At 42.2% G+C, this 26138-nt stretch overlaps 1 protein-coding gene across 1 annotated transcript in view; it reads left to right on the top strand.

Moving 5' to 3' along the window:
- The window catches only part of ARHGAP24 (Rho GTPase activating protein 24), a gene marked incomplete at both ends in the record, with an annotated part of 185613 nt that overhangs the window by 121091 nt on the left and 38384 nt on the right, over positions 1-26138 (top strand). The window lies entirely within an intron of this gene.

Genomic DNA, 26138 nt, shown 5'->3' with positions numbered 1-26138 from the left:
ACAGAGACCTTTTAATTAAATATTTCTGATTATCTTTGCCATTTGCAGATCACATGATAGAAAAAGCTATTGAAATTGTGCACAATAATAGATAAAGGTCTTGCTATCAGCCTGTATTGAAGATCTGCATAGCAGTCTCCTTGTTTTTCCGGTACATTGAACTTCTGGTGATTCCCCTGGGGAAAACTGTGCTGCGTGGAGCAGTGTGTTCAGCGTGCAAGGTATAGAAAGGAGAGCATATTTCTTGGGTAAATGTACCCAGATGTCATCACCTGGTGTACAGGATGGTATACTTGCTACTCATTAATTACAGTTTCAAAATACATTGTCACCTGAAGTTTTATCAATAATTTTCTGTGTTTTGATGAGTCTCATAAATTTCTGATGTAGTGTAGCTTCCAGGTCCTGGTCATCACAAATGAACAAATAAATTACTGGTTCCTAGAACCTGGCTGTGAGACTTAGCAGTTTCTCCAGTATCCGTGCCAAAAGCAGCTGAGTGTTACTTGCTTTATGGAGTCCGTGGTCAGGGTCAGCAACTCCTTTGCCCTTAAATTAACAGCTCAGGGACTAAATACAGAGGAAGTGGGTTAGGGTATAGGAAACGTGTTTGGCTGATTTGTTTGTTTGTTCTTTAAATAAAGCCTCTCTACACTTGGCCAGGTTAGAAAATGCAAGGTTTCTTTTAGCACTTGAGCCATTATATGCGTTCTTCCTCCCTTCCCCAAATGCAGCCTGGTAACAATTTCAGTGTGGTTTGTCCTCAGAGAGGATTTGCCTTTCCAAAATGGTTGGCTGCTGCAAATCCTACAGTCTCTCTCAACTCACCCATTTTTACAGTAGGGTTTTTGGCTTCAGAGGAAGCTTGACATATACCTGATACTGCATGCATTGGGATAACTTATATGGATGGCATTTCATTCCTTTAAAAAAAACCAAATGCACACACAAACAAAATACCCAGCAAAGGTATTTTAGATGACAGCTATGTTTCAACTCCCAGACCTGCATCTTAACCCCAAAATGAAGTTCCTCATTTCACTCAGCTAGCTGAACTGCTTCACCTCACCCTCTTACTGCAAAGAAACTTTGACCTGTATAGTTTGTGATGCAAATGACACAAGCCTCCCAATTTCTTTTCTAATCTTAACTCTAATGGAATTGCATATTGCTAGCCCAGCACTGGAATTGGTCTCCACTCTTTACCTTCCAGTTCTGAATTTACTCTTGTGAATTTACGATTGGGTTGGTTTGTTGTATGTAGGCAAGATTTTCCCGTGTGTAGTGAGGGTACTTCTTTCTTGCCATGTTAAGTGTCCTTCTGGCTAATCAGATACCCATGCTGGGAGTGAGATAAGATGTAATTTTGTTTTGACTGCTTCCAAGGTTAGAGCTGTTGTTTGCATGGCTTCGAGCAGATTTGGTGGGCTGCTGATATCCTTGTCTGTCTTCTTTTGATCGTAAGCCTCCGTTGTCCCTTGCAGGGAGGGAAGACAGAGAGGTGGACTGCGAAGAAACATGTGTTCTGCAAGAAACTACCGATGAATTCCATGGGTATCGGAGCAAAAAGCTGTAGAGCTGGATGGAAGGTTGCTTATGACCTGAGCTACAGGCAGCATACATTATTAGCACATTTCAAGCAGCGTTTCCCTGTCCCCAGTTGTAAAATAGCCAGGGTCTCTGTGAGAACCACACAGCTAGATTTGACAAGAGGGCCAAGGTGAACTGGTTTGCAAGGTAGGCAAAGCTTCTAGTGTTGTTCTGGGGTTTTGGTAAGCCGTGCTGTGATGGTGATGGGAAGTGGTTGCAGCAGTCCATCTTCTGGACAGAGAAAGTCTGGTTAGGGACCCAGAGCTACAACCCCTGGCAAGTGACAACAGGGAGTCTCTTCTGTTGCTAAAGCTAACACAGGTGACACATATGTCTGGCCTCTACAATATTGTGGGTAGCAGCAAGAGAGTTCTGTTCGTTCATACTAGTACTAGTTACCAAAGAACTATATTAGCTGCAGTGGGTGAGTACAGCCTGCCCTAGAACGGCTCTGAAACGCAGTGCTCTGCCGAAACGTTGTGCAGTAGCTTCCTTTTCAGTGCCTTTAGAGAGCCAACCTGCATGAAAGTCAGCTGAGAATTACCATCTGCTGAAGATGCGAGCCTGGCACCTTCCTACAGTGGTCTCTGAGGGCAGTCTAGCAGTCACCAGCCTCTGACACAATGGACTTTGGTGCCCAGCTGTGGTTTTTCCCCAGTTGTGTGCTTGAATACTAATAGAGAAACTCAAGTGGTTCTTTTGCTATCTCTGAGAGAACGGATGTGCTGTCTGGGAGGTTCAGTTTTGTTTGGTAGTGTCCCAGAGAAATTTTTTTGCAAACAAACTCTTGCTCATAGGTCTTGCTGAGGCAGCTTGCAGCTGCTTCAGTAGGCTTGAAGCCTTATTTCAAAGCTTAGCAAAAGAAAATAAATGGAGGCATTTGTCAAATGTGTCAGTGTCGTAGCTGTCTCACACCAGCAGACAGTGAAATGGAAGATTTCGTACATACAAGCCAGGCCTTTGGATAAACCATTTTGGTACCTGTGGCCCATGCAAGATGGGCTAGGAGTGGTGGGGTAATGAAGCAGTGGAACTCCTGGATTAAGGGGTTGGAGTTGACACTGTCCAAAAGGTAGAGGAAAAAGCAGCTGGAGTAGGGTGTCTTAGATGATTGTTATACCCACTGTTTGCTTTCCATCTGCACCTCATTAGAATGTAACCATTTTCTATTGCACTATTTACCAAATTCATCCACCACCTCATTACTTCAGGAGGGGATGACTGTAACGAGCTCTGCATGGCACTACATCTGAAGACCACTCATAAACTGAAACTGGTGCAAGAGGCCATGAGTTGCTTATTAAGTGGAGTTGGATGAGGCTAGCTTGACCATAGTACTTTGGGATGTGCAGTGGCAGCGTGCTGGTATGTAGGTGACAGCATTATACCTGTTACAGTCAGGGTGGCAGTTAACCGACGAGCAGATCTATTCCTGTGCCAGTCTGTTCTGTGGAGCGGTAAGGAAGGCCTTCAGCGCTGCTGCGAAGGGAGGATTGCCCGGAGGAGATGCTCTTTCCCAGTTGCAGTACAGTGATCTCCTGATGCAGCGTGACTGGGCTGTGTGGATCGGTTGGTCCTTGCGCGAGACGTGCTTTTATGTCGTGTGATGGGAGGATGAGTGAAGCTATTCCACATGTGCTGCAGTCAGTTGTTAGATTTCAATGTGCTTGTCTTAGCCTGGGAAAAGTAATAAAATAGCAAAGTTAAATGAAGTGAATATAAATGGTTGCAAATAGTTGGGTTTATAGGGTACCTGAGTTAAAGCAAGTAATGGAGCAAAGCCAGTTGTTCAGTGTTGGTTGGCTGTTAACATGAGCACATATATGTATATGGAGTGTTGATCCAGAGTCATCCTGAGGGCCAGGTTTGCTGGATGGGGAATCCCAGGTGCTTTAGATGTCTGGAGCCTAAACAGGAAGAGCCCAGGCACCGCTGTCATCCTCCCTTCCCTTGGCTTTTCTCCTCCTTGGAGTGGAAACCTGCACCTATTATCCTGTCCCCAGAGGTCCCTCCTGAGATTCTGTCTTAGCACAAACAGAGACTTTTGTGGGCTCTCTTCACAGGTGATAGCCTTGCAATTTATGGGTTACTTCTTCAGACCCACGAGGTCAGGAGCATTAATCACATTTTGAAAAAAGGTAGCTAGACCTTGTGTGGAGTTACTAAGCACACAATTGTGTTTACTTACGGATAAAGCGCAAGAGATTAGAAATCATCTGAAATCAGCAGCATTCCTAAAGGTATTGGTTTTGTTTGGTCTGTTCTTCCCATACAAGCTCTCCACACATCAGTCTGGGATGGCAGGTGGGCAGGCTGCTCAGGGTGAGCCCTCGCTGCCTCTGGCAGAGGTGAAAGCTGCTCATTGCTTTCTGGCACCGGTGTCCTGCAGGCACCACTCTCCCTCTCGCTTGAAGGTTTGGTCCTACACCTCTCCCTGAAATCTTCCTTTGTCACTTGTCTCTGTCACATGGATGTAGCTTCTCCTTCCTCTTTATTTTTGCGAGTTCCCCTTTTGCAAGGGTGGGAAATTCTTCTTGCTCGAGCAAACGTGTAGTCCAAGGAAATTCCCAAAGAAGCAGCAGCTGCTGAATGTAATGACTCGCGTAATGAATGTAATGGCTCATGATCATTTCTGGTCTGGCATGGGTGGGTCCCAGTCCTGGCAATCTCGGTGGATACACAAACGCAGGCATTTGATGAGAAAACACCTTTCAGACTAGCTATTCATAGTCCAAGACTTCAGAAAGTCCACCAACGCATTTCACAGATCATCATACATATGGTGCGGACCTGCTCCTGAGAAGTAAAACAAGGCAGGATGATGGATAAAAGAAAAATGGGAGTGAAGGATCAGGGCTATATGGCTTGGAACATGGAAGCACACAGAAAAAGTAGGGAGAAAATAAAGAGTTAAATGGGAGGTGAAATGAGAGTTTGATTATGTTTATCTGCCACTAGCTTAACATTGTTTGGTAAGCCCTAGCTGTTTCCTTAGCTTCTTACTGAAGTAAATATTAATTGGTCAGGTTTTTTTAAACTATTTGCAAACGGAACTGTAGTAAGTTAATTGGTATTTCAGGAATATTTTGTCTTCTACTCTATCACTACATAAAGTGTATGTAAATGCTGAATTAAAACAAATTTGAGCACCTGTGCTTTGTTTTGTCATCATCTAGCATTCCTTGGTAGAGGCTTAGGGACTCTCTTTGTGCTGTAAACTGAGTGAGCCCTTTGCTTGCAGCAGAGGATTGCAAACAAGGAGAGCGCCATGTGCTAGCTGATGTGAAAGCGGAGACCACCGAACTGTGCTGGAGTAGAGACTTGACAGTTTCAGGGGACAGCCCCAAGCTTACGATTCTTCCGAGCTGTGTGTCAGGATGCCTTGCAGCCATCTCACCAAAGTAACCTTCCCATGCCTGGTCACTTGATGTCTATGGAAAATAAATGTTTAAAAAAAAAAAATTGCCTTTGAGAATGCATCTTCTCCAACAGGTTGTTCAGATTCAAAGAAATAATTATTTTATGTTGTCGCTAAAAACTTCTAAACATTGTCCCCCATTTTAGCTAAGAGTTTGGGTCCCCCCCTCCCCTCTTCTTTCATGAAGACTTAGGCTTCAAGAGCACCATGTGGTAGGAGACTTTTCCTTACTTCTGGGAATCTTTGCTTTGGAAGCCTCAAGTTTTGATGCCTAGATGGATCTGCTGGGATTTCACCCCACAAACAGGATTCCATTCCTGTCCACCCATTCATGTGTAAACAAACACCATCGTTTACATCACTGCACACTGGAGCAGGGCTGTTGGGACATCATACTTGCTGAGAAGCAATTACTGAAAGAATTAACCTTTCAGTGGTCCAGCCTCTCAGGCGACAAATCTGTCTCCCAGACCTATGAGTGTGGTGTATTTTAGTAGAGTCATGGAAATTGCCCTAGAAGGTTAAAAGCAGAGATCTGTGAGCTTAGTTACGTGGCTAAGCAAAATCTATTTTAGGGAGAAAAGCTATTAAGCTGCAGAAATCTTATTAGCAGTCCTGAATTGTAGAGTTTGCTATTAGTTTTTTAAATTGCAATCTTGGTGCGTTTGAGTTCATCAGAGTTACTTAAGGCATTCTTGCGAGAATTATGCCTACACAGTAAGAATGCATAGTGATACTTAGTTTAATATAGTGATTGATTACCTCTAGATTTGTTTACCACTCTAATTGTACCATTATATTTCCACTGTTGTTTTGAATTAACCTATACCCTCCCCTCAGATCCTGCTGCCTTTTTCATTTTCTCTTCCCCGGGACGTGGTCTTATTTATAATTGTTTTATCAGCATTTAAACAGAGTGTTTCATCTCAAAATAATGAGCAGAGGAAGGCACAAGGCGTTTGTCCCCATTCTGCTAGAGTATCTGAAGCTCAGGAAAATGGCACGACTTCTCCGAGATTCCTGCGTCAGTCAGCAGCAAAGAGCTATGTGGCTGTGGAAAACAAGAGCTTGTTCTTTCTCCTCTCCTGTGCCCAACTACTGGAAAACTTAGGTGGCGATTCGGGCCTACATGGCATAACTACTGCAGTAGCTGGCTAGTGGAGAAAAGGACCAACCCGGTCACTGGGGTACCGGGCTGGATCTGTGGGCCTTCGGGACTGTGTTAATCCATTTGTTGATCTGTCAGCATACTGCTGGCTGGAACAGAAGGGATTTCTGTAGTAGCCCAGCCCCTGACTAAGAAGGAAGACTTGTAGATTACTGCTGCTAGATGCCTTTCGAGGCATTGATAGTTAATCCTTCATTAGAGGAGAAATCGTCAAGTTGTTTTGTGTAAATTAAGTTTATTTACTCTGCATATACTAGTTATAGAGCAGGTGAGTCTGAATATCGAACAGGCCATTTCCCCTCTCAGAAATCTCTATCCAAGGGCTAAAACATAATTCTCTGGGAGTGATTCTGCATGAAAACTGAGTCTGGTCAGAGACTGTAGAGAGAGAAATTGTGGCAGAAGCAAACTCCCCTGCCACAGCTGAGCCAGGCAGAAACTCCATCCTACAACCGGGCAGCGCAGCATTTCTCACAGGCTGACTAGCACGTATATGCGAAGGGCTTTTTCTTAAGTGCTGTCCCTGAAGTGTCACATAGGTTTACCCATGTGAGATTTTACTTGGCTCGCTCAGGTGTGGCTAGTAGCCTGGCCACAGCCAGCACAGATCTTGGTGCAGCCTGGTTCTTGTATTATGTACCCTGCTTCCCAGGTGGGGATTTTTAGCCTGGTTTGAGTTGCTTCCTCCCCTTGCCAGGTCAGTTCTTTCTCCATCTGTGGGTACTGTAGCAGCTCCGGACGGATAAGCTGTGGAGTCATGTGGCTTCTTGTCTTTTTTAGCAGGGTGTCCTTTGGTCATTCAGATCACTTCTCATGCCATTCATTTTGAACAAGTCTTTTCCGCTCAAAAAAACCCCCATGACTGGGCAGTCAAACACTTAACTCTCCACTTCAGTGCTGTGTAGTCACAGAGTAATTTGTAATGCTGGGCATCAGCTGATGTATTTAATATATATAAGGAACATGGTGAGGTTAACTGGATACTGACCATCTGTCCATGGCAAGAAGATCTCTTACACAGATCTGCAAAAATTAAGCTGTAGTAAGTTTTTAGTCTCTTTCCCTGTTTAATTATCCATAATCAACTTGGGTTTTTTCTTCGTGTGAGATTTTATTATGGAATGAAGAGTTAGTGTGTAGTTTTTCTGGGAATATTTTTGCTTACAACTTCAAAATGTAGGATGGGTATTCCTGTTCACCTTGTTATCAATACACGTTTTTACAGTAGAATACTCACAGAAAGAAACACAGAGAACACGTTTCCAGGGAATTTGCATAAAAACCTGAACACTTAAAGTGACTTTGTATCCCATTTATTTTCTTGACTGTTCAGAAAATGACAGGGGCAGTGTGCTTGCAAAGGAAGCACAGCCCTAGGATGAGATCATGCTGCTTTTCTAGAGCAGTACAACAGATTTTTTTTCTCTTTCTCTAAAGCTCTGAACACATTATTTACCTTTTGGGTGCTTTTATTGTTTTATTCATAATTTAAAGATGCTATATTTCTAACCATAGAGATGTTTTGAAGATTATTTCTTGAAAGGAAGTGAAAATTTTGCTGCAAGTGCAACACGTGGTTGGGTCTCATCTAAGCGTAATCTTTTTAGTATTTTTACTTGTTCTCTTTTATTTTTAATTTTGAAAAGCTAAGCAGACACTGGTACATAGGAAAGAACTTTTCTGTATGTCCTGGCAGTGGCTGAGCAGCCCTTCAGAGAAGGATTCGATGGGACTGGTTGCACTGGATCCCCATGTGGGAGCAGGGGACCCCCAAACTGCAGTCATTCCCACAGACCGCTCTGAGGCCACTGTACCTACCGCCTGCCGTCAGCGCTTTGGGCAGACTTACAGCTCAGCTCTGTGTGAGTGCATAAAACAACGCTAAACTGGATGTTTCATTCTGGAGAGAAAACTGCAAGGGAGGAAATTATTTCAAACCGGGGGCTGATCGTACTGTGTCTCTTAGATGGACTACAGCATCCCGTGAAGTCTGAAGCTGTCTGTGGCACATGGGAGAAGCGGCTCGGCTTTCGTTATGGTGGGGTGCTTCTCTTCGTCTGACAGCTGCTGGCTATACCATAAAATACTTCGAGAAATAATTTTAAAGTGCTGTGTCAGGCTCACCTGGGATTTCTGCACTCTTGGGAGTGCAGCTGTGCCCCTACTTTGGATGTGTCACTTAAAAACACCCTGCTCTTGAGGGCAGCCCCCACCTCTCCCCATGGTGAGTGCCTCGGCACACTTCAGAAGGGCTCAGCAGTTCAGCTTGGATAAGCATCAGAGAGTTTGTGTCCCTATCAAAAACTTAATTTCTAGAAATTACGTGGGAAACCTTACAAGAGCTGGCTCTCACAAGCTTTCTGATACTTGCCAGTTTCAAGCTGTGCCACTGATACTGAGAGAGTCTAAGATACGAGAGTCACCTTTCCAAAAAATTGGTCAGGTTTTTGGCAACTTCCATGCACAGCGTGATATGGCATCCTGCAGTTCTCATTACATTTGGAATAGGAGGTCTTGGTGATGATTTAGTCATCTTACTGGCAAATATTTATCTCTTACTGACTTCTAACTTATCATATATTTTTATTCTTGTTCTTATAAAAGTATCTTCTGCCATATATGCTGCATGGCTTAGGGACAGTTGCTTGCTGTGTCTGTCTTCAGCACACATAACAAAAAAATATTGCATACCCTTAATGTCCTTAGTGAATAGTAACCTGTCAGTGAATGAGTAACCTCTTTATTGAATTTATAAACTTAGTCCAAACATAAGACAGAATTTTAAAGAATCCATCAAGAAACATAACACTATTCCCTAATTTTGTAGCTTTCAACATAGCTAGAGAATCTTGTTAAACTTCAATGAAATCTTTTTGGCTAACTTCCAACTAACATTAGCACACTCTTTATTATTCTGTGAGGACAGCAGAAAGTTGTACCAACTTCAATATAGAGGCCTCAGTTTACAGTGCATGTGGTGGTTATGAACAGTAAATTTGTCAAAGGAACCAATGGCAGTTAAATTCCTGTCTCCTGTTTTGTCAGCAGCAGATGTTTGCATGTCATCGTTAGGTCCTTATCCCAAGCTTATAACTTTTACTGGTTTAGGCTTTGTGCTTCTTGAGAGGGTGAGTAGGGTACCTGAATGGTACATGCTGCCTCTTCAATATTAGACAATGTCTGCTGAGTGTGTGGCTTTGGTTAATACATTGCTGGTGTCCAGGTTGTCACTGATGGATTATTGTCATCTTCCCCATTGACAGAGTTTGAATCCTTCCACTGATGTACAGCACTTTGCCAAAAATTATGTGCCAAAACCAGAAATGCCTACTGGTTACCTCTCATGTTTGTCGAGCACTGTCATTATTACATATTTTGTTATATGAAGTTTTTCTTCTCTAGTAGGAAGAGTGTCTTGAATAACTACTTCTGCTTAATTAGAGATTATTTAGTTCGTAAGTTTACTGTATTTGTTAATAAGTAAACAGTTTGTAGATGTCGTGGTTTAGCCCCAGCCGGCAACTAAGCCCCACGCAGCCACTCGCTCACTCCCCCATGGTGGGATGAGGGAGAGAATCAGAAGTGTAAAAGTGAGAAAATTCATGGTTTGAGATAAAGACAGTTTAATAAGTAAAGCAAAAGCCGCGGATGCAAGCAGAGCAAAACAGGGAATTCATTCACCACTCCCCATGGGCAGGCAGGTGTTCAGCCATCCCCAGGGAAGCAGGGCTGCATCATGCGTAATGCGTTTTCTTGGGAAAACAGATGCCATCACTCTGAACGACCCTCCACCCCTTCCTCCTTCTTCATCCCAGCTTTATATACTGCGCATGACGTTATATGGTATGGAATATCTCTTTGGCCAGCCTGGGTCAGCTGTCCCGGCTGTGTCCCCTTCCAGCTCCCCGGGCACCCCCAGCCTGCTCGCTGGCAGCCCAGCACGAGAAGCTGGACTGTCCTTGGCTGCTCAGCAACAGCTCAGAACATCAGCACACTATCAACAGTTTCTCATCCCAAATCCAAAACACAGCCTCACACTAGCTTCTGTGAAGAAAATTAACTCTATCCTGGCTGAAACCAGGACAGTAGATACTTCAGGGATACGTTTTCAACCACCAGCCATTTAAGAAATGCGAATACTTCTTTGACCTGTACATGTCTAAAAGTTGGTATGCATCCAGAACAGCCCAGGGAACAAGGCTGTTGTTCATAATATAATACATAATTCGCATGTAGAAATGAACCCTTAAAGCATGCATGCGCACACACAGACACAGGTGCACGTTCATGAACTCGCAAAGGAAGCCACTGTGAGTGTGCCTGCGTGAACAGCTCAGGAGGGAAGTGACCATAGTGTGATTCGTGTCTTCTATAAAGAAAGGCTGAGAGAGTTGGGGTTGTTCAGCCTGGAGAAGAGAAGGCTCCAGGGAGACCTTACTGCAGCCTTTCAGTACTTAAGGGAGCTTTCTTATGAAAGATGGGGACAGACTTTTTAGCAGGGCCTGCTGTGATAGGACAAGGGGTAATGGTTTTAAACTAAGAGAGGGTAGATTTAGACAAGATATAAGGGAGAAAATTTTCACAGTGAGGGTGGTGAAATACTGGCACAGGTTGCCCAGAGAGGTGGTAGATGCACCATCCCTGGAAACATTCCAGGTCAGATTGGACCGGGCTCTAAGCAACCTGATCTAGTTGAAGCTGTCCCTGCTCATAGCAGGAGGGTTGGACCAGATGACCTTTAAAGGTCCCTTCCAACCCAAACCATTCTATGATTCTAGAAGAGGCTCCAAAGATAGCTCAGATGAATCACCCTTTGGCAGTTCTTCTTCTTTGCCATAAAACGAGCACACGGTGACTAGTTCAGATTTAACTATCCAACTGCTTTCTTAAAGTGTATTGTAGGAGCACATCTGTGAGTTGTTCTTAGATGGAATGAGGATCTAGGGGCAAAACCACTGATATGAGGAGTTGAACCTCCATTGGATTGTAATGGCCTTGAAACCACTTGAGCCTAAGGCTCTCCGTGACTACTGCAGTGATGCACTTGTGAGTGAGCAGATATGAGAAACAAGAATTCTCCTTTAAGCTGAACAGCTACTGTTGGAGTTATGCATAATATTATCCCCCTCTTGCCACATCTGCCTGATGGAGGGCATTGATGTCTGCTGTTTCCGTGTTTATACAGGTGACATCAGTCCTCAAGTGTTGTTTTATTTCTTGGGACTGAAGAATTCCTGGTACTTCTTCTAAGAATAAGTGGACCCTCAATGAGTGTTTCCCATCTTGTGCATGTTTGCTGCCAAACAGTTTTTGAGTTTGTTATGTGTGCCAAGGTTTCTGTGGATTTCTTTCATGTGGGAAGTTGACCAAGTATGAGAGTAGAGGGAAGGAGGGGCTGTCTTCACCGGTCAGAGACAGGTTGGTGGCTGGCAGGAGTCTCACCTCATCGGTGGTCCTCTTCCAGTGTTTCAAAGAAATGGCAAGTAGACACAAGACAATTTTTCTTAGTGCAAGATCTATCTGTGAAAATGTATGTATATTACACATTTTACATTTTTTTTGTACCATGAGCCAAGTTAGCATTTCATCCCATATAATGTCCTTTAAAAAGCAATGCTTCAAAATATACTGGGTTTCTCCTTGCAAGTACTTTCTGTTAGTGTACACTGCCAGAAATGAGACCCAAGTGATCTTTGTCTGAAAAAGATATCCTGTGGTATATAGGCTCTAGCTGTCAAGGCGAAAGTACAGACCTGTCCAAATTACAATGTAAATGCACTCTGGGATCATTCAGTGCTCATGAATGAGAAGGGGAAATGCGGACCATATTACCAATATATGTCTGTCTGTGGCATATACATAACGAAACAAAGCTGAAATGAGGTTTCTGTGCATTCTTAGCTTGACCTGCTCTATGGCAAAGTGTGGAGATTTACAGAATACTAAGCACTGTTTGTGCTCTGCAAATAAGTGGTGTTTGGTGGCTCTTTCTTGAGGAAAACTGCACGTGAATTAGAAATTTCAGAGACACTTGAAGGACTGGAGAGTTGAGCTGATAATTCATTAAGTGGCATGCTGGTGTCTGAGTTAATATTGAACTGATATCCCAAAATGGTGCTAAAAGGCACAATGTTCCTGGCGATGGTTGATTGCAGATGAGCTATGTAACAAATGTCCTGAACTGATGACTAAAAATCTCCTGCTACTTTAGATAAGCAAGATTGTCTTATGCTGAGACTTAACTCTGTATTAGGTAATTGTTTTCGGGATGTGTCAATTAGCCCACGTGTTTTATTGAATAACTTATTTTGATTTATTTTCTAAACTGCTATAGCATGACTTTGCATTATTAAACAAGTGATGTTATGATGAAATTATGTGTATGCATAATACATGCTTGCTCACTTAGGATATTTGCATCCTTTTGGTTTTGTATCTATGCCACAAAGAACTATTATTTTTAGCTGTGATCAAATTTGAACTCAGATATGAGCTGAAATAACTGGTCGCTCTCTGGAGAAATGAAGTATTTCTACATTTTGGTGTAATTCAGTGCAGAACGGAAAGCACTATGTCCAGAACTTGGGAGAGTATGGTCAGTTCCTGCTGGAGAAGGGATACTGCTTTTCTTGGAAGCTGTTGGAAAAACAGTATCTTTTCTGTCTGTTTACAAAATAATCGTCTGTAAAATGAGAAGAAATACAATACTTTCTGCATTTGGCAGATCAGTTTTGTTACCTGAGAATTAGTAAACAATAGCGTTGTCTGCTTGTCTGTATTGCAGCAATGGCCATAGGCCACTTGTATGAGACAGAATTTCAAAGACTGGCTCAAGTTATGGCTTAGCCACAATTAACTGTCCTGGCATACCAGATGGTTTCCTCCTGATCAAAGGTCTCTTTCTAAAGAAGTATCACAGGGATTTAGCCGTTCAACTTTGGTTTTGTAGAGTTAACTCCCCGCCTTGTGTTGTGCACACAAGAGCATGTTTAGACTGATACAAGAACATCTTGATTTGTACCTGTTGAAGGCTCAGGATATTCCATATTTGTGAGGAACAGAGAGCTTAATGAGTAGATGCTCAGTGATGAAGTGAGCACGTGCTTTGAACGTTGTTCTTGTCAGATTCTGAGGACAGCCTAGGTCTGGCATCTTGGCATGCTGGCTTTGCAGCCTACAGTTCACATGCCAATGTGTATAGGTAAGTCCTCCCAGTCCTTGAGTGAATTACAGTTGAGGACTTTCATTCCGGTATTGATCCTTTCTTACTTAAAATCATCAGAAATTTTAATTTCCTGCTGGGTCAAATGCCACACAAATATGTGCTGTGGAACTGACCTTTCAAAATAATCCCTTTCAAGGTGAGTCTTTGCGCTTTGGTACATGATGTGAGGCTGAAAAGCAAAGAAAGCATTTGGTAGCAGAGGGCAACCATATCTCCAGCAGCAACATCTACAGGATTTTGCTTTTTGCCAAAACAGAGTCCTCGCAGTCAACCTCTAATGCATCTCTCTACGCTCTTGACTATGTCTAGACCAGCAAGCATGGGGCTTTTTCCCCTCTCTCCTTAGAAGTAGAGATGGATATATGTTTGCAGAGACTTTCTCTAAAACAGAGGTCAGCCAAATTTCAAGTAACATGATGGTCATTTTGGGTGTCCAACTTGAGATACTTCACAGAAGGTTCTTACTGTCAAATGACAGGAGTGCAATAACTTATCTTTAAGGTGTGTCAATAGGCCAGAGAAAATAATTTTTCTATAATAATTTGTATTTATGCTTTTCTCTTAGAATAAATAGGTCACAACAGGTAGCAGTGACGTCATCCACTACGTCTTGCATTACTGCTGAAGTTTGACATTATGTGACCCTTGCCTTCCTTCCCAACTGCATAAATATATGGTTCCCTCCTGGCGAGTCATATGATAAGCCATATTTTAACACAGATTCTTAACTGTTACTGGAAGGAGCAAGTAAAACAGTCATTTCGGGGTGTGAGAACTGTTAAATCTGAGAAATTATCTGTACACTGCAGCAGTATTCCAACAATCAGATGGCAACCAGTGGGCAGATGAAGCAGTTAAATGTGGAGACATTTCTGTAGTTCTGCCCTCCCCCATTTCTAATGAATACACGTAACAGCATTTTAGAAAGGTTTAAATTTCGTAGTGAAGCCTTCCTGTTAAAGACAATAGGTCATCTTGGTGGAACTCCTCAGTGCTGAGGACATTTGACATCTGATTGATTAACATTTGTTTGCCTGGAGGTCTTCTACATTCCTCCTTAGTATCACCTACCCTGTAGGCATACCGTCAAATACTGCCCTGTGTAGTCAGTGGCTGTAAAGTTCTGTGCCACAGAGCTGAGAGAGTCCATTCCTCTCTTGGCTATTGCAATTCAGATATAGAAATGACATAGCCTGATGTGAAGGTAGTAGAAATAAAGCAGTAAAAGATCTGAGCATCACAGGTCATTGAAAAACCCATGTGCTTCTCTCTTTGTTGTTTCTTCTGGGAGGTCAGAAGTGAGTTCTGCTGTCTGTAAGAATCCAAGCTATAGTTCAGAAAGCAAATCTCTCTTGACTGTCCCCAGGAAACTATTGACCAATGTCAGAAGAATGGAGGAAGAAGACTCACAAAGCTGGACTTAATCTACTTTCTTTGTCCAAACTAAAAATAAGGCCTTGACAATTTGATTTTATATCTTCTGTGTGTACAAGTTTTAACTAAAAAAGCCACAGTACATTTTTAATAGTTTATGGCATTAGGCAAGACTCTCTCCTTTATTTTTACTTTCTTGATCTCATAAGAAAGCTCTGGTTGAAGTTTTGAAAATAGGGCAGTGTAATGGCACTGCTCATGTGCACTTGAATAGGCAAGTGTTGCTTGCAATGTTTTTTTCTATAACTGGTTCAATATTGTATATGTTTCAAATCCTAGTAGTAATGAAGGACATAGAGGAGTGGATTTCTTATGGCCAGTATCTGTTTCGTTGTTAATTTATATTTTCCACACCTTATTACCAAAAAAAACCCCATGTGAGATTCCACTGCAAAGAGACAAGGAGTGAGAAGGCTTCTTGAGAAGTGATACTGAGCGCATCTTTTGTGAATTCACCCAATTATTTCTCTGCTTCCCTGCACTAATTGTAATAGTTTGTCAATACCAGGTAAAATTATCATACATGCTTCATCAGAATGTTTGCTAAGTTTCATGTTTGTGCTAGAGTGCATGTTTAGGATATTTGCAGTCAACTGCACTGAAGCAATTTCTTTTCTATAAAGGTATTATTGGCATACTGTAAATCTGACCTTTTTTTCCCCCTAATCCATCTGCTTCTGTGAGTTCATTGCCAGTCTTCACTATACAGGCAGAAGAACATGATTTCATCTCAATGTGGCTGAAAAAAAATGTACAAAATATTTTTTTTTGCTGTTGTGTGGTTTCACAGAACTTCAACATAAATTGGAAAGAGGAATCATTAATAGATGCAGAAGATGTTACCAGCAACTCTGAACAGCTGAAAGTCACAACAGTAAAACAGCAAACATGACAGTTAAGACCGCATTTTATGTCACAGCGATACTGACGACACTGAAAAATTCTAGAACACTGAAAACTGTCAACAGCAGTTCAAAAGAAGCATGCCTCTGACTTCTGTATGATACTGATTAACTGGGAAGGCAGTGATGTGTGCTGCTTGCTGCTCAGGAGCTGGTGAAGTGTAGAGCTGGGATGGGATCCACACAGCTTGATGGCCTTTTAATGCAACCTGTAAACAATAATGTTCTGGGCGGTGTGCCTTGAGCAAGAAGAGAGATGAGTTTTTTTTCAAGTGGGAATGGCACTGGGGAAGGGCAAGATAAAAAGTTAACTGTGCTGGCACCAGTATCTTAGTGACAAGGAAGGGTAGGAGGACTACGAAATAGGTACCATTTGGGATCTGTGTGTGAGGATGAGGTGGATAACTGTGAAATCTGTTTGAAGCATAGCGGAAGTTCAAACTAGGAATAAAGAAAGGGCAGCAAAAGTAGGGGAGAGTAAGAATGAAACATGCCTGAAAAGATTAAGTGTTCTGAAAAAATCAGAGCCCTTATATTTTACAAGGGATGATTTGAAGTCACATCTCGCCGTTAATGACACCTTTCTAACACAATTATAACTGCTGATGAGCAAGCATCAACAATTTTTTTGCTCAGGTATTTAAGCAATAATGATTGTATTAGGAGAAAGACTTGGTAGCTGTGCTATACAAAAAATGCATAAATATGTCACTGATTCTATGCTTTTATTGTGCAAGACAGTAAACTTACAGGCAGATGTGCTGCCGTTGTAGTCCTGCAGCATAGAAGAAAGCTACCTACAGGGTATTCATCGTGTTACCCATGATGAATAAATTTCCTGAGCCTGATTTCAGGTATCCAACAGCAGCTGGTTCAGAGCTTCATGAAAACAACTCTTTCTATTGAAAAAGCCCTGCTGTCTTCCAGGCGTTCTGCAAGTGGGGAAATTGTGATAGAGCACAATGCCCACCAGGGAATGTACTTGCATTGGCAGTCTTTTGCCGTTCAGCAGTTAAATTAGGCTGCAGCCTTTATGTTGAAAAGCTAATATGCCCAAAAACCAATAAACCCTTAGTGCAGAAAACTGCTGTTGAAGATTATTAATGCAAAAGATCAGCTTGGATACTAGCAGCAGAAAATTATATTTGTACTGAAGTATTTAAAAAGCAGTATCTTCATTAATGACTTGTTTGTGGTTACTTAATTCCCCTCTTTAGGAAAATGTGTCAGTTCTTTGTGAAGAGAGAAATTAAATAGTGCACCTGATATGGTTTGGTAGTAAAACAATAGTGAATTTGATAACTCTGTATTTCAAAGCTGAGGTTTCTCAGTGGTGGTGGTATCAGTCAGTTAAAACACACAGATGATATAAGCGTATCTTCCGTCCATCTCTATCTCCTTTCAGAAGACAGAGCAGCATTGAGCTAAACAAGAACAGAGGGTATAACAGGACCGTCCTGGGCAAAAGAATTGAAATTGTCATTTGTAAATCTTCCTCAACCCAGTCTATTACCTGTCATCAGGGTTTTAGAGGTGATGCAGCTATGTAGTGGAACTCAGAATAATGAACTGGGTCTGCTAGCTGCTCTGGTTTTAATGGAACAACAGAGGGTATTTTTCAAGTTTTACGGAGCACCTTTTGAAAATGCTTAGGAATTAAATTCTAATGGTAGCCACTCATGTGTTGTAATATCCAGCCATCTCGATGGATTTATGTGTCTAAACATCTGTGGAAAACCAGCCAATGTATCATTTCACCTAATATTGTTAGGACTTTTAAAGTACATAGGAGTTCCCTCTTATTATCTTTATGAACTTTGGAATCTGGTTTGCCATATATTACATAATAGGGTCAATGAGAAGTTCCTTGTTTCAATTACTGGTATGTCTCAATTGTTTTTTTATTTTCATATGCGAGTGAAATGTTCTAGGTTTTTTTTCCACCATCTCTTATGATGGGATACTGAGAAATGCTACAGTAGTGACAACATGTTCATTCATTACCTTGTTTTTTTTTTCTAGAAACATGTTTCTGCACTCGGTTCTGTCATGAAGGTCTTCAAAACACAGATCCTAAAATCTCAGGAATCTTCAAATAATAACCTAAAATACATGATTGCCCAAATCTCTTTGACTTTAAGCTGGACAAGTGTTCTTTGTGGATCTGAATTAAATGCTAAGAGTTGACAGATTGTATGTTCAGTTTAGTATCTGGGGTTCTCAGTGCAAGATAAAACAGTTGGGCATTTTAGGATTTGAGTGCTTAGCATGCAAGGAGCCTGTAACTTCCTCAGTGCAGCCGAGCGTAGTGCTAGTTTTCTATTCCCTTTGGCTCTTGTGGTTTCCATCACTGATGGCTCTGATAATGTCTCTTAAATAGAGGCCTTTCCAGGGTGCTCGCTTTTATACTCTGAGTTCAAGCTCTTCGCCCCGCCCCCGCTATTAGTCTTAGCCTCCCTGGTTGATTTTTCAGCTTCACAAAGTCCACCATCAGATCTTCAGTTCGTGGACATCTTTCCTGCTTCATGATACAGATATGTTTTAGACAAGCTGTGCCATGAAAGACGTCAGTAAGTTGAGTATTGTCAGAAAATACACCAAGTTCTGTGTAGTTTCCATGGAGCAGGTCTCTTCTGATGAGAAGGTAGCAGCATGTATTCTGTAACAGTTGCTGCAGAAGTAATGCTGAATGCCCTGTAAATACAGAGTATTTGTCTCTGATAATCATACAGTGTGGGTTGTTCTTTTTGACATGAGTTTTTGCATGATCGTTAAGGACTTGTTCTGCAGACTACCTTAATTTTGTGGTAAAAGAAAAAGGTGGCGGTGACTTGAACTTAGGCTATGCACTCCTTTTTTCATCCTAATTGAAGTAAGAGGGTGCTGTAAATTCTTGGGTAAAGCTTTGCACAGTCAGAGAGACCAGGAGCAATACCAGGCATGTGCAGAATAAAAAAGCCTTTAAGAATTATAAACGAACAAACAAAACAACACAAAAACCAAAACCCACCCACTCCCCAGCTCTTGCCTGCAAACTCCATGTTACACCTGCATCATCAGAAACAAGTCCTCAGCTGATATGCACAAATTCATTGCCCCTACTTCCTCTCCACCAACACATCTGTTAAGAACATATGTATGCTTGGCTGCTTAGCAAGTGGTATGCGCAGTTCAGAAATGTTGCAAGTATCAAGTATCTGTGTCTCTTCCTATTTAAATTGGTCGTGTGAGATGCGGTGGTTGCTAAGCCTTCAACACAGATTGTGACTTGCTGTGAAGAAAGGTTTCTCAATGAATTCCAGAGCTAATAAGACATTAAAATCTCATTAAAATACAGTTGCATCCCAGAGCTTATCTCCTTCATTTTGCTTTGCAAATTTCAACCTGTGTTCTGACCAAGCTTTTTGCTGTTAGGTTTTCCACTGGCCCAGCTGGAATGAACATAAAAGGTTTTAGTGCTCAAACTGGTCTTAACAGTTTGAGGACAGTTTGAAGGGCAAATTGTCCCATATCACCTCAGTGCAGGAACGCGAATCATCCTTGAAAGATACCTACGCATGGTTTTCATCAGACTCGGGATGCGCAGAGTTCATGAGCACAGGCAGCGGCCAGCAGAAGAGTTCTGTTACATTAAAGTCGGGCGTGATTATGCAGGTTTAACAGCTATGATAGTTTGTTGACTCACTTGAGGATAGATGGATCCTGTAGTTGCCAGTGTCAGTATATGGAAGACAGACATGTATGGATTTGAACTGTCTTTTAGTAGCTTAGCAGTATGCCAAGTCAGACTTCTATGCTTAAAGCAGCAGTGGTTAATGTTAACATCAAAGCTGGGTAATCATAATTTATATTTTGTTCGTAAATGAGGAGTTTCATTAGAGGGAAAAAAAAAGAATAAGGTTGTTCATATTGGTCTCTGATATTCTAGTATCCTCTACAACTTGCAGGGATGATTTCTGTTTAGGATTAAAAAATCTGAATGCAAATGCTATAAAATGAAAGTTGATGAAAGAAATGCAGGTGGGTTTTTCCAGAGAAATAGGTTAAATATGCACTTAATGTGCAGTTCATTTGCAGCATAGGGGAAAATTTAAGAACATGAAGTGTAGTGGAAGAGCCATGAATTCCATCATAATTATTGGTGTTTTGCTTGTGAAGAAATACTAACTGGACTTCTGATCAGGAAGTATAAATTACATAGTCTTATTATACATCTGAATGGCAAGAGCATGCCTGCTTCATTGCACATGGGGATGGCACTTCTACATTGGGCTATACTTGGAAGATTTATGCAAAACACAGATACGTACGTTTCCAAGTTGCAAACAATTTGTATGGCATATCAGTTGAACAAAGATCAGCTCTTCTGCCTTAAAGGCTGGCACAATCACAAGGCTTTGGGTGATACAGGGATATGTGGGAGAAGAGGGGGGCATTGTTCAGTGCACGCATGCAGAAACATGGTGGTGGACAGCAGTAGCTGGAAGAGAGTTCCAGACCATATAGCAGCAAGAACTATTTGAAGGACAAGCTAAAAAAAGTTAAGAAAATAAAGTGAAAACAGGGTGCAGTAGAAAGAAGATGAAGGACTCCTTAGGCAAGATTTTCAGAAATTAATGGCTGAATATCAGCTCCTAAATCTTTTTGTAAGTATATGGTTTGATTTTTTTGTGAGGTGATGAACAGCCAGGAGTTCCTATTTGAATACCATATGGAGGTCCATTTAGTATATTCATCTGAAACACTAGAAGGCTAAAATTCTACTATTTAGCATTTTCCTGAGAAAATAAAAATTTAGGAAACAAATGTGAAGCATCTTAGCAGGAGGATATTTCTAAAAAAAATCCGGTGGGTTCTGTTGTAATGCCAGTCTGCCTTTCACCATCTTTCAGTTCCCAAGCTGAGAGCAAGGGTTTCGGAAACCGTGGCGAAGAGAAAAGCACAAGGAAGTAAGGAACTATTTCACTTCGAAATTGGCCCCCAATTTTTTTTTGTTGGAATGTGAATATTATTTTGAGGTTGGCCATGACATTCTCAGATGAGAAAAATCAAATTAATCCTAGTTTTTGATGTTCCTCCTGGGAGAAAATTCTCTTTTAAGCAGTTGGTATGAATTTAATCCCATCACATTCCTTTCTCAAGAATGTTGGAACTACTGTTTGCAAGAAATCCAAGATGCTTTTAAAAGGACAAGCAAGTATTTCATTCAGAGCTCAGCTGGGTGCATTCAGGTAAGAGGAAGGTGTGAGGTTGGACAGGAAGAGACTGCAAAGGAAGAACACCTTGCACGAATACACACACCCCTAGCAGCCTGGTATTTCGGGAAACGATCACCCTTAAATTCAGTCACCGCCTCGTCACGCTTTTCTGAGTGTGTGGTGTGGTGCTGCGTGAGCGAGCGCAGGCTGTTCCCTTTCTCTTCCCCTGCGGCGTGGATCCCTGCAGGAACTGGCCTCTCCATATTTTAATTGTTTTTTTCCGGCTGTTGGCAGGAATTCCTGCAGCATCTGGCCTCGCTCGTCTCCAAGCGGCGCTGGCTCGGCGCGCAGAGCTGCACCCAGCCCGGGGCTGGGCGGCCGCAGGCGGCCCCAAGGCGGAGGCGCAGAGGCAGCCTGCGGTGGCTGGTTACCGAGCCCCCGAGGAGGCAGGAGGGGGCACCTGGGAGCCTGCAAGGCATTGCTAGTGCCAGAGAGGGCAGGAGCAGAAACCTGGCCTGTTCCAAGCGGAGGACTCATCGTGGTATTGTGCCGCTTCACTGTTTCTGCTCCAAATGGATGTCATTGATAGATTTGTTCAATAAATAACAATTCATTTCTGGTGCTGCCGTGAAAATAAAACAGATTAGGGATGGGTTAGGACTGCAGGAATAAAAATATGTGATACTACATTGTATTTTTGAGAAACGGTATAGATCCAATTGCTTTTGGCCGTTACCAGAGGCTGGAAGAAACGGGATGCGCACAACCAGTTGTGTAAACAGCAGCTTTTCTTCTGGAATATGCCAGTCAGCGTCTTTGGTCAGGTAGACTGGGTTCCGCTCCTTCCAGGTCCCGTGCCACCTGCAAAGTAGCAAGGGAAAAAGATGAAAGAAAAAAAGCTGAGATCATATTCCAGCCACTCGAGTTGGCTGTTCACAAGCAGGCCACAACACACAGAATTAGGCATTTCTCAGACTTGGGCTATACAACAATACAGGTAAAATACATGGTGATTTGCACGCCCACAGGGAAGGAACTGACGTGCGGGAAACAGACTCCACAATCTATAAGATTGTAAAGTAGGTATGTTTATTCAGTGCTGGGCAGCATGGGGGGGTAGTCCCACCAAAAACCGTGCGCGCCCAACGCGGCACTTACTTCAAATATATACAACAAAGTGTTGCATATACATAAAGTTTAGCAATATACCTATACATATGCATGATCTGTCTCCGCTTCGTATTAAAATGAGTTCTCCTCCCATCTGCGCTTGCGTGTTGCCTCCTGGTGGTGGTGGTCATCGGGGGTTGTGGGGATGAAGGCCGGTGGTTCCTCTTCGTCACCGCTAGTAACCTTTTGCCTTTGCGCAGGCTCCGTTGTTTTTTGGCTTCTGTCCAAACCGCAGGGTCAGTTTTAGCTAGTTTCTTGAGGTAGGTTCTTAATTCGTATCAGGGACCGTCCTTGTGAGGAGCCACAAATCTTTTTGCTCCTTTCAGTTTATCAGGACCTGTCTTTGGGAGGAACTACAGTTCTCCTGCTTTAACTGCTTCACACAATAGCTAACAAGATTTCAAGCTTCATCTACTAATTAACTGCTAAGGCTCCCTTAACCCCTTCTCTCAGAATAAGGATGCATTCACATCTGCAATGGACTTCAGGCTGAGCACCATTTTCAAGTTGACCTGCTTAATGCCACTATCTATGGTATGAATAGATATCTGATTTTTTGAGATTGTGATCATGCTTCATTATGATCATAACAATAATATTATAAGGGAAAGAAAAGTTAAGTGGAGATTCTAAGCCACATCTTTCAGAAGTGTCCTGTGGACTTACTGAAGATTCAAGAAAGGTCCTTCTGTTTATCTGATATTACTTATCCAAGATGGCTGTCTTCCTGAATCATGGTCATTTCTTCTTCTGTCCCCTGATCTTGTTAATTTTGTGTTTAAAATATAGTCCCACTAAAAATTAACATTTGCAGTAAAACACAAATACAACATCTGCTATTGTGTCCCCAAAAATATTTTAGTAAGGCTTCAGTTCTTGAATAATAACTAAATTAATGCACAAATAGAAGAATCCTGCAAGATCCGATACTGTGGTGTAAAAGAAAGGAGTTGAATTACAAAGTAGACAGAACCAGAATTGCTATAAAATGATGAAGTTCCTTTTGTTAGGAAAAAAAAAAGAAGCAAAATCCTTCCCTGCAAAATTAAATACAGATTAAATGTGTATTAGCTGAGTGGGTTTTTATGTGAGTTAGTTGTTTAGAGTACTGGTCTGGAATACACACTGTAAATAAACTATCTAGACTTGTGTGATTAATCCAGTTTATCTGGAGAACATCCTCCAATTTGTCATAACATGGTAACGATAAATCTCACATAATCCACTGAATTTAAATATGTAGGCTATTAAAACAATATGGAGTGATCTGACAGACACCTAAGAGGAGGACCATCACTTGGCTATGGCTGTCATCTGTTTTGTTGTCTCTTTAGTAAGAAAATCGGGTCACCTCTTGTTTTATTCCTGGATCTGATATGTATTTTGTGCAAATGCATCTTTTTGTTCTTTTTGTATTAAAAAAAGGCAACTACAGTACAATATGATTGTATAAATTAATTTTTTCCATTTTTATCAGCCACAAAAAGGGCTCAATTCTGTTGCATGCTTTTTCTCTAGACTGTATTTATTACTATTATATTTAATATCTGTGACAATATATTGAGGTTTTCTGTTTGTATCTTTATTTTTGGGTCTTTTCAGGATGAGAACTCTAGATGCTATGTAAAATAGGCCAGTTTAAATAGATTGTAGACAGTATTGTATTTACTCTTGGTACTGGAGTGAGAGAAATCTGTCCTCCTTCTGGTCAAGATGGCTATGTAAAAGGTAGAGATGGGGAGTAAATTCCCAGGGCCTCACTGTGCTTTCTGCTGGGCAGGGTTGATGTGGAGCGCTACCATTTGGGATGCTAATGCTTCCTGCTCCCCATACTCTCATCCTTTGCTTCTTGAAAGGTAAAAATGACAGAACCTAGCGTAGTAAGACCTATGTTTTGTACCAACGCTTATGCTGGTCACAGAAGAGATTCCAAAAAATGCAATGCAGTTTAGATCATGCTGATCTTTCACAAGTGTTGGCACTTAAAATAGGTACATCCCTACCTTTTAACTGTGTCTTAGAAAAAAAAGTAGTATTCTTCAGACTTTTAAACTGGGATATAGTCTAAAATGTATTGTACTTCAGGTTGTTGAATTATTTCTTTGGATGCCTGTTTGGGGAACATACAGTATATGAATGGATGTATTTTGACTGTAGAAAACCAGAGTCTCTCTTTACCTCCAAGTTCAAATTAAAGCTTTGAATAATTATGTAAACCTTAAAAGTAAGTCTTCAGTAGAATGTGCTCACGTATGGAAAATCTGGCTTTTGTGTTCACCAAGTTTCAAGTAAGTCCCTTTTACAGTTTTGTGTCCTAATTCTGTAAAGTGCGGACTGTACAAGTAGGTTCACTCAGAATGGTTGTGCTAGGAAGTTGTGGTTGGATTTTCTAGCCCTTCAGAAATTTGTCTTTAGAAACCTAGCTGTTCCAGTGACCAGAACTGAGCTTCGCACTCTTCAGAAGACCTCCTAGGAGCAAGTATTCCTGCTGTAATGAAAAGAGATATTTACATTAGAAATGGCTAGAATCAAAAATAGGGGTGGAAAAAGCTGGAAAGAGATGAACACAGAACTCAGGGGAGTCCTAGGCACATTGTGTTTGTGCATGCAGCATACGTGCATGCCCTTGGCGCAGTGGAAGGGCTTCAGAATGTCTGGCGCTATCTTTCTGGAAGAGTTTGATCCTTCTGCAGTGCTGGAAAGGTGATTTGAATCCCCATGTGCTCTTGCATTAAGAGAGTACCCGTTAGGATGGTGGTGAGGCAGTCCTACATGTGTGAAAATTTGCAGCTGTGGCAAGCCAAGTTCTGGTTATCACAGAATCATTGTAGTTGGAAAGGACCTTCAAGATCATCAAGTCCAACCATCAACGCAACACCAACCTGCCCACTAAACCATGTCCTGAAGTGCCATGTCCACATGTTTTTTGAACACTTCCAGCGATGGTGACTCCACCACCTCCCTGGGCAGCCTGTTACTCTTTCAGTAAAGAAATTTTTCCTAACATCCAGTCTAAACCTCCCCTGCCACAACTTGAGGCCATTTCTTCTCGTCCTGTCACTAGTTAGTTGGGAGAAGAGACCAACACCCACCTCACCACAACCCCCTTTCAGGTAGTTGTAGAGAGCGATAAGGTCTCCCCTCAGCCTCCTCTTCTCCAGACTGAACAACCCCAGTTCCCTCAGCCGCTCCTCATAAGACTTGTTCTCCAGACCCCTCACCAGCTTCGTTGCCCTTCTCTGGACATGATCAAGCATCTCAATGTCCTTCTTGTAGTGAGGGGCCCAAAACTGAACACAGGATTCGAGGTGCGGCCTCACCAGTGCCGAGTCCAGGGGCACAATCACTTCCCTACTCCGTCTGGCCACACAATTTCTGATACAGGCCAGGATGCTGTTGGCCACCATGGCCACCTGGGCACACTGCCGGCTCATATTCAGCCGGCTGTCAACCAGCACCCCCAGGTCCTTTTCTGCCGGGCAGCTCTCCAGCCACTCCTCCCCAAGCCTGTAGCGCTGCATGGAGTTGTTGTGACCCAACTTGGCCTTATTAAACCTCATACAGTTGACCTCAGCCTATCGATCCAGCCTGTCCAGATCCCTCTGCAGAGCCCTCCTGCCCTCCAGCAGATCAACATTCCCACCCAGCTTAGTGCTGTCTGTGTTGGCCCATCCTTTAAATAAAGGATAACGAGGCAGTGTGTTCCCTCTTATTCTAATCTGCATCAGACCTGTCCAAGGCAGTGGGTTGTACCATGTCAGCTGCTAGCGTCGGCTGCCTTCTCCTTAGAGATTCACAGCAACACTTGGGTGTATCAGATGTCGTTGCCATAAATGACACATTGTGCTCCTTAAAATAAAAATGGAGTCATCCCCACTTGTTCAAAGCACACTTATCTCTCTCCGCATTTATTCTCTCCTTCATGGTACAATAACTGCTGCAAAATTTCCAATGCGTATATCAAGTTACAGGTTAGTGCAGGCCCCTGTGGTTCTTGGAACGGCACGGGGCTGTTTTTGTTTACCAGTGACAT

Source organism: Phaethon aethereus (genome assembly GCF_964289735.1).
Source record: "Phaethon aethereus genome assembly, chromosome: 4".
NCBI lineage: Eukaryota > Metazoa > Chordata > Aves > Phaethontiformes > Phaethontidae > Phaethon > Phaethon aethereus.
The sequence above is the reverse complement of the archived record's forward strand: the minus strand, read 5'-3'. Positions and strand labels throughout refer to the sequence as shown.